The 9,779-nt window shown below is 44.3% G+C and overlaps 1 pseudogene; it reads left to right on the forward strand.

Moving 5' to 3' along the window:
* Positions 1–1,761: 1,761 nt before the first annotated feature.
* On the forward strand, positions 1,762–7,319 carry LOC127227630 (mitochondrial inner membrane protease ATP23 homolog; annotated as a pseudogene).
* Positions 7,320–9,779: the final 2,460 nt, after the last annotated feature.

Raw genomic sequence — 9,779 nt, forward strand, 5'->3', positions numbered from 1 at the left:
CTCTGGCTCAGCTTCAGGGTGGGAGCACAATTGACTCAGCTGCATTAGAAATGTCTTTATAAGTACCTATGGTTTGTGCCTATTAGTCCCTTCCATTTGGTGGTGTATGTGTGTGTGTGTGTGTGTATAGGCCAGCCAAAGGTTAATCTTGTTTGTTTTCATCAATTGCTTTCCACATTATTTTTTGAGGTTGAGGCATGGTCTCTCATCAATCCAGGAGCTCACTGCTCATCTAGCCTGGCTGGCCAGTGAACCCTTGAGATCTGCCTTTGTTCGCTAGAATCCTGAGGCTAGAATCCTGAGGTTACATGTGTATGCTGCAGGACACTGGAGATCTGAACTCAGGTCCCCATGCTTGCATAGCAAGCACTTTATTGAGTCATCCCCCCAGCCAGTTCCCACCTACTTCTTAGTTCTGTCTTAGGAATCCATGTCCATCAAATCTTTCACATCAGAGTTCTTAGAAATATTTGAAGATGATTCTCTTGCTCTCTGATAAGTTGAGTTGTGTTATACAAAATTGCTTGTGGAAATCCTAACCCCCACCCCAGGACCTTGGAGTGTGGCCTTGCTGGGAAATTGGATCCTTATAGATATACTTGGATCCCATGAGGCCATACTGAAGTAAGCCTGGTTCTTAGTCAAACATGCCTATGTTCCTCTAAGGGGACACAACCAACAGAAGAAGTAGGCAGAAATTAGAGTGATGTAGCCATAACCCAAGGGATGCTTGTGAGCAACAAAAGAAACAGGAAGCATCATCCCCTAGAATCTGGGGAGGGAGCGTGGCCCTATAAACAACTTGGTTTTATGTTTCTGACCTCCAGATGTATGAGAGGACACATTTTTCTTGATTTAAAAAGCTCCGTTTGTGGCACTTAATAACAGCCACCCAAGCAGACTAATGGGTAGCAGGATTCTAATTGATTTTAATCATAAGAACTGGGAGTCAGATATATGGGGGTTAATGCTGAAAGATCTGAAAAGCAGAGCAGCCAGCTACTAGTTTTTCCCTCTACTGAATCCTCTGACTAGTTTTACTAGGGCAAGTCCTGTCTCTACAAATCCTCAGACTGAATGTTCTGAGCTACTGTCTCATTCTACTTTATATTTTCTCTCCACCCAGCCATATCACTCCTGTCTCCTCCTCCTTAGTGCTAGGATTAAAGGCATGTGTCTCCCAAGTGCTGGGATTAAAGATCTGAGCCACTACCACCTGGCTCTGTTTCTCTTTGAGACTTGATCAATCTAGTGTAGTCAAGGGTGGCCTTGAACTCACAGATATCCATCTGCCTCTGCCTTCCTAATGCTGGGATTAAAGGTGTGTGCCACCAATACCTGGCCTCTGTGACTAACTAGTGGCTTAGCTCTCCACTCTGATCTTCAGGCAAGCTTTGTTAGATCATAAACAAAATCTCACCACACTAATGCATCCTCTGATAAACATAATTCTTTATGTTGAGCCCCTCCAATCTCTCAACTCTTTCCCACATGCTTCGATTGCTCTCAGTTTCCCTCCTCTCAACATAGCTGAAATCCCAGCCACATGACTCTGGCGGTCCTCAGTCAGCACACTTTGAATGGTCCCATTGCTTTCCTCTGCTGTGCCTTGGTATCCAGGTACATTCACAGCTGCTTCTTCATCCCTCAAATTCCTGAGTTGATGGGCAATTTAGAGTGGTGGTTGCTTCCCAAGAGCACTGCTGCCAACTGCATCTCTCATCAGCTGGCATGATGGTTCTATGAATGTGTCTCATCGCAATGCCCACTTTTGCTCTGGATTCTTCAGATCTTTTGAATGTAAAATTCTTCCCATTTTATCCACCACCCCCAGCAAATCTCATTGATTTGTTCATCATGGTGGGCTCTAGACAGAGAGTCTGACCTGACCTTGGAAACTTCTCTGTGAACATGCTCTATACCTCTCACTGTATACATAGCTGCTGAGTTCCTGGTGTCTGAGGATTTGAAGATGAATAAGGTGAACCTTGGTCTTCCCAGACCACATGTAGTCACCCTCTGGGATATTCATGGACTAGCCTGTGGGTCCCAGCATTCTGTAGATCCTCTTGATGCTTACATAAGCTTGTCACAAACCTTCCAAGCCAGGGTCCTGGTGAGTCATCCCCAAATTAATGAATTAATATAAGGTTGCTTTTTCCAGCGAGTGAACAGTATAGGGTCTCCTTGTTCTTGTCTTCTTGTGTGACCTCCTCCTGGTTTCTGTCACGTTTTATGGTCATTTTTCTTTCCTTTTGAGCCAGTGAAGTTCAGAGTAACTTAAAGTTTTCATGGTGGGGGAGAGAATGATGGAAGATAGCTAAGCCTTAAGCAGAGGGCTGGCAAGATGGCTCAGTGAGTAAAGGCACTTGCTGCTAAGCCTGATACCCTGAGGTCAACCACCAGGACCCACATGGTCAGAGGAGAGAATAAATTCATGCACATTGTCCTTTGGCCTCCACACCTACCTCCCCTTCCTCTAAGCAAGCAAATAAATAAGTGAATGAATAAATGTGATTCATTAAAAAAAATGACTGTAAAGAGGTAATGACCTGACTTTGAACCTTGAGAATCAGTCATGGGTTTGTATAATGGAGAAAATTAAGGTGGAGGAAAGACAAGGCTTGGTCATTAAGGAAGAGTTGAGGAATAAGGTTGTAGAAGAAAAGATCTGGGTCTTGCATTCAAGAACCTGTGCCTTTAGATGGGTCTGTTTCCTTGATACCTTCAAGGGCTAATGAGGTTGGCTATAAGGACCCTAGAGGGGCTGAGATGAGCCCACTGGGCTACAGAGTGTCCAGCTCTCCAGTGGACATGACTGTTGTTATCTCTGGCACAGAGCTTTGTTCATGTCATCTGTATTTCTCTTTGCCTATTATTCTCATATACAATCCTGTTCCCAACCACTATAGTTTGAATATGAACTGTCCCCCATAGACTCCATGCATTTGAACAGCTGTTTGAGAGATTACAGTTCCTTTGGGACTGAAGCCATGATAGCAGTGCAGTGTTGCCTGCTGAGGGGCAGTGTGGGCTACTGAGGCCAGGCCTCGAAGGGGTGAACTACATCTAGTTCCAGCCTGAACTCAGCTTCATGTCCCATCAGGGATGTGAGATGCTGCAGTAACATACCACAGCTGCCAAAGACCTGCTCTACCATGCATCCTTGCTGCTATGGGACAGAAGAAATGTGAACCAAAGTAAACCCTTCCTTCATTAAGTTGCTTCTGGTATTAAGTTGCTTTAGTCATTTTTCTACAGTGACAAGAAATGAACACACCAGCTGGTAACCTTTGCATTTTCTTACTGAAAATTATGGAGGAAAACAGTCTGTCCCTGTGTTCATCATCCTCTTGGAGCTTTACACCTGAAGCTACCTCTGTGGATGTGCTACTGTGGCCTAGTCTGTCTGATGCATAGACACAACCTGACACTGAATCTTCCAGCTGTGTTTCATTCTGAGATTGCAATCTGAGAAGACAGAGAATTAGCATCCCATCCCATCTTCAGTGAGACAGACAGACAGACATTCATCTCACAGCTCAACCTGCCCTATTGGTCAGGCAGGCAGTCTGTGTCTGACATGCGTGGTCTTGGTTTTTTCTCCTTATTGTCTCCTCTCTGTAGCAGAGGCAGGGGTTGCAAACACTAAGGCACTGAGTCTTACACTTCTCATGAGTCAGTCATTTGGATGTTATCCAGATTGATTGTTGGAAACAAACCATCAGCAGTGTGCAAGTGTAGTGTCCTTCCTATAGAAAGAAGTACAAAGTGCTCTTAAAATATAGAGTAGATGGTGCCCTGATCGTCAGATGAGCTGGCCCTGCCTTAGCCCATCCCTACCACCTCCTCTGGGCCTGCTTTAGGCCCTGTTCTATCAACAAGACTCCCGGGTGTGATAAAGGAAGTTAAGGTCATGGCCATATTTGTTTCCTAAGCATTTTCCTCTCCCCTCTCTCTATTCCTCAGTTTTACTCCTGTCCCTTCATTATTTAGACTGGACTGTCAACAGCATCCTACAGCCTTAGTCTTATTTCATTTCTCAAGGATCATGTCACCATGATCTTTCAAAAATGACTTATGCCATTACCCTGTGTCCAAAATCTTTCAGAAGCTCTGTCATTTTTTTTTTTTCCTTTTTAAGGAAACAATTACACTTCCTTTGCTCACCAGTGTCACAGTTCACCATGAACCTTCTAGATCTATCTCTCTACCTCTTCTGTGTCTTTTCTATTCTGTCAATCCCTACCCTGAGATTCTGTTTTTCTAATCTGTAATTTCTTTCCCTCCAAGAGTTCCAGGGAAGACCTTATTCTTGTTCCAAACACGTCGTGGGCATCGCCTTCGCAGGGAAGCCTGGTTTGGCAACAACCTCTGCTTCTGCCTCAGAACGAATCATTTTCTCTTCTGCATTTACAGGATTCTATTGTTGTACTTATCATGCTGTATTAGAATTTCTTTTTAAACATTTCTTTCTCTCTGGCTAATTTGCATTCATAGGCAGAGCAGGAGCTATTTGTTATGCATGTTCACATCTCTAGCATTCACCAGTGGAGCTTCCCTTTATTGAGTGAGTGAGTGAAAAAGAAAATGATGGAGAAGGAGATAACTAACCCACTGTGTACTGGGCACTGTGCTAAGTGCTTTCCATGTTGCCATCCCAATTTAATTCTCACAACTGGAGGATCAGGAAGAACGGGGTAGAGGAAAGATCAAACACCTTTCCCAATTGGGTCATGTAACAACAACATGGTAGGACCGAGATCTGGGCCCAGCTTTGTCTGATCCCAGAGCCCTTGCTGTTTGTAATGAATTAACAGAAGGGGGAAACTGTAGAGACAGATTCTAGCTAAATAAAATGGTCTTAAAAGAACAAGTACTGTCCAAAGAGGAAATGGGCTACCTCAGAGTTCCATGTCAACAGAGCAGGGACAATGTATGGGAAAAATTCACAGAGGAATGATGCTGTGAAATTTTCCCAAAGAACAATTATTTGCATGCTAATAGAAAATGAATAGAGGAGCCAGGCAGTGGTGACATACACCTTTAATCCCAGCACTTGAGAGAGACAGAGGCAGAAGTCAGCCTGGTCTACAGAACAGCCAAAGCTATACAGAGAAGCCCTGTCTCAAAGAACAAAGCCAGAGAGAGAGAGAGAGAGAGAGAGAGAGAGAGAGAGAGAGAGAGAGAGAATACATGTCACAGATGTTAGTCATGTTTTGTGCTAATTGGAACATTCCCTCCCAGAGAGTGGAAGGAATTTCAGAAGCTCATGAGACTGTAAGACTCAGGTGGCCCCTCCTCAAGGTCATATAAATAGCAAACACCTTTGGGGGAGGGAGAAGACTCTTCAGTGGAGCTGTCTACAAGTTGGGCAGAGAGCTCTGGGAATACAGCTCTTATAGCATTCCCATGCTGTGTGGGGCTTTTTAGCAGCAGATGTCTGAAAGTTATACCCAATACACAGTGATCTGTGAGTAGTGCCCTGATTGGGGGGGGGGAATAGACATGGACTCATATCCACCCCAGGAAACGGCAGTAGAGCATAGTTGTCAGTTAGTGAGAAAGCCAGCAAATTGTTAAAATCAGTGCAAAGAGCATTTCATAAATTGAGGTTTTTTTTTTGGGGGGGAGAAGTTAGGGTACTAGAAGATATTGCTGGGTTAAGTGGAAAATGGATTCATGGCCAACAGCCCCACAGATATAAACTTAGGGGTTATCACAGCCACTGGATGAAAATCATTTGTATCTCCAGTGGGTACAATCAGCAAGTTTAGATATGATTCCCGAGCTGCTCCTTTTACCTCAGAGCTAGAACCAGCTGTTACAGGGCATGGCTGGAGAGGGGCATGAAGGAAGGGCATTGTCAAACATGTTCTTTGTCATTACAAGGGGACATTCTCCTCCTGTCCTCATGGTGAAGGAAGAGGAAAGAAGGCTGGATCGGAGGGTGGGGTTATAACAACTCAGAACGTATCGGGGTGGGAGAACAACTTTACAGCCTCATAATAAAAACATCCTAAGAGGGTCTAGAGAGATGGCTCATTGGTCAAGAGCACATGCCGTTCTTACAGCGGACCTCAATTTGATTCCTAGCACTCAATGGCAGCTCATGGCCACTTATAACTCCAGTTCCAGGCAACCTGATGTCCTCTTCTGGCCTCTAAAGGTATTAGACATGCACATGGTATACATATAAACATGCAGGCAAAACTCATACACATTAAAATAAAACAAAACAAAAACCCTGTCATTAAAATTTCCAAACACAAAGCTGAGAGCCAGGTATGGCGGTGCACATCTGGAATTCTATCGCCGAGAAGGCTGAGACAGAGTCTTGAGTTCCAGCAAGCTGGGCTGTGTAGTTAAGACTGTGCAAACAGAACTACCATCAGGTCCAAAAAGAACAAAGCACAGTTCAATCTCAAGGCTCAGCTCAAATTTTGCTAAAATACAAAGAAAATCCCCACCATCATGGTATCTCATTCTTAAAGTACTTTAGTTTAAACCTCCCCTTAAAAACCAAGGAAGAGGAGCTGCTAGCCGTGAGCCTGCCATGCTCTCTGGGCGGAAGCGGAGTCCCTGGGTTAGCTGAAGGGACCTAGGAGCAGGAGGAGGCGGACCAGCCACTGCTGCAGTGACAGGACTCTGGCCAGAGCTCGCCCCAGCTGCAGGCCCAAGGGAAGCACCAGCAGAGCTTCCTCTTCAATCTCTTCACCTGGGATGGAGTTGCCCGCCCATGCTCAAGACGCTAGAGACAAACGCATATGTTAAACTTCTACTGGATGCCACGAAACACTCAGGCTGTGCTGTTTGTTAACAAAGGGATACACTTCTCTTGCAAAGACTGTGATGAAAAAGTCAGGGGAGGGTTTGACTCTTCAACGTCTCAGATTGTTTTGTGCCAGAATAACATCCGAAGTCAGGCTCACATGAGCAGAGTCGTCACCCACGAGCTCATCCACATGTTCGATCATTGTTGGGCTCATGTCCACTGGTTTACCGATGTCAAACATTTGGCGTGCTCAGAAATCCGAGCCGCAAGCCTCAGTGGGGACTGTTCGCTTCTGAATGAAATCTTCAGGTTGCATTTTGGATTAAAACAGCACCATCGGACTTGTGTATGGGACAGAGCTGTTGTTTCTATCTTAGCTGTTTGACCATCAGTAGAGAAGAGGCTCAGAAAGCTGTGGATGCTGTTTTTTGAGTCTTGTTTCAATGACCATGAGCCTTTTGGCAGGATCCCACATACTAAGATGTATGTCCAGTATGCTCACAGGGATTTTCAGAACCGTCATCACTATTACTCAAACACATGAAGATGGTGGGCCACAGGACCAGGAGAGAATGCACAAATGTATACAATGTAAATAATCGGGCACTGCCATAAAGTTCAGGAGGTGAAATGTATACAATGTATACACAGAATGTATACAATGTAAATGTTCTCAGACACAGAATGTATACAATGTAAATGTTCTCAGCACAGAATGTATACAATGTAAATGTTCTCAGCACAGAATATATACAATGTAAATGTTCTCAGGTTAAAAAGTATATACAATGTAAATGATTGGTTAGGCACTGTGGATCCAGAATGTCTACAGTGTGATTGATGGGTTAGATACCATGGCTCTAGAATGTATACAATGTAAATGATTGGTTAGGAATGGGATCTAGAATGTATACAATGTAAAAGGTGCAGAAGGTGCTGGGTTTAGTATTTGACTACAAAAAAATAAATATGGCAAAAAAGGAACTCCTTAAACTGCAAAACAAACAAACAAAACAAAACCAAGGAAGAGATGGGTCTGTTGAAGGCTTCTACTTCCAGTTACTCAGGAGACATCAGGGTGGCAAGTTCAAAGCCTTCTGTGAGAAGAGCAGAGAGCAGGCATGGGTGACTTAGAGAGAGACCCCCCTGCTTCAAAATAAAAAGAGTGAAAAGACAGTTGGGAATGTGGCTCAATTAACAAAGCACTTGCCTACCATGCATGAAGACCTAGCCTCAATTTCCAGCACTACAAAAACATACAAACAAACAACAGCGCCCCCCCCCCCAGGTAGAGAGACAGAGAGAGATGAGATAGGGACACACAGTGAACAATGACATTATTGACATATATAGTCAACTTGAAATTTCTCTGTCTGTCTGAAACAGGTTTTCATAGCTCTGGTCTCTACTGTTTGTTGCCTGCCTAATCTGGTCCAGGCTTCCTGCTAGGGACTAGGTCTATGGTGAGGAATTCTTTGGACAACATGACCTGAGGTTGTGAAAGTCATGCTCTGCCTGTAGTCTGAGGGCCAAGGCTGGGCCTGACTCAGTGATGTTTTTGGCACTGAGGTGACCATTGCGAATCTGACTACTTCAAAGTCTACTGAAACCATGAGACTTAGTTTACTGCTTCAGTTTGGCTGAGAGATGTCTGTCATGGGCTCTGGCTGTAGCTTGATTGGTTAGAGAGGGTTTCAGAAGTCACTAGCTGAAAATAGCTGTAGTCCTTTAGGAAAGGCAAGGGCCTCAGGTCTGTTGCTTTAAGAATGTTAGTAAGAATGCTAGAAGGGCCAACCAGAAGAAAAGGACTTGAGGGCTTGACATCAGGTACACACAGATTGTAAAGGGAGCTGGACAAGTAAACTATAAGTGGGTTTGCGGAGGTTTGAATATAAAACTCTCCTTTAGGCATGTGTATTTGAACACTTGGTCTCCAGTTAGTGATCATTTGGGAAGGTTGTGGGACATTTAGGAGGTGGAGGCTTACTGGTGCAAGTAGGTCATTGGGAACAGACTCTGAGCTTTTATAGCCCAGCTCCACTCCCTGTTAGCACTCTGTTTCCTGACTGCAGATGCACTGTGATGAGCCACATCCTCCTTCCTGTCACCACGAGAAAAGGCACCAGCATAGGGCTTTAACACTTTCTGGGCCCTCACATATTTTTATATTTTTTTCTCTTATACATCTCAATTTGACATCCTGGGCTCTGGCTATGAAATTCACTGAGTTTGATTCTGCTGGCCTTTCTACTGTGTTCTGAAATCTTCCTGTGGAATGGTTATGACTTCTGTATCTTTCAAGCCTGGATGAGGAAATTGAACAAGACAAGATAGAACAGAGCCTTGTGTCAATGTCTAGAGAAGTTTCTCAAGGTTGACAGCCAACCTTGAAGCCTCATGTTATAGACTGGCCTGGGTTGGTGATGACTGGTCCATAGACATTCTGCTTGTCACACATAGTGAATGTTCTTGTGGTGCTTCTTAATGTAAACCCACATTTCCACCCTGTTTTGAACCTTTGGCTGTAACTTGCCTTCATGGCCACAGTAAACCAATTTGGATGTTAGTCTCTATTTCATGTGGGGTGACTGGTACCCCATTTCTGCTGATAGAGTCCTTACTTCTTGCTCTCCTTCCACACAGGCATTTGCATTCCTCTCTGGCTCTTTCTCTGTTAGATCTACCAGCCAGCCATGGACCTGCCTCACTCAATAATTTTTGAGCCTTCATTTCCCCAGATGATCTGTAGAGCTGGAAGAGACATCTCAGAGCTCAGACATATGCTCTTCGTTGGCTTCCCTTAGCCTTCACACTTAATCATTCATGACAAAAGAAAGGATGTGAGCTGCTACAGCCTGTTTGGGCAAATCTGCCCTGTTCCTAGAAGCCACCCCTTCATTATTAAGTTTTAGGAAGTGACTCCAAGCAAAAACTGAGGGTGAGCTGCAACTTAGGGTTTAGGGCTGCAAAACAAATACTTCCCCAATGATGATCATGTTTTAAA

Source organism: Phodopus roborovskii, unplaced genomic scaffold (genome assembly GCF_943737965.1).
Source record: "Phodopus roborovskii unplaced genomic scaffold, PHOROB, whole genome shotgun sequence".
Classification (NCBI taxonomy): domain Eukaryota; kingdom Metazoa; phylum Chordata; class Mammalia; order Rodentia; family Cricetidae; genus Phodopus; species Phodopus roborovskii.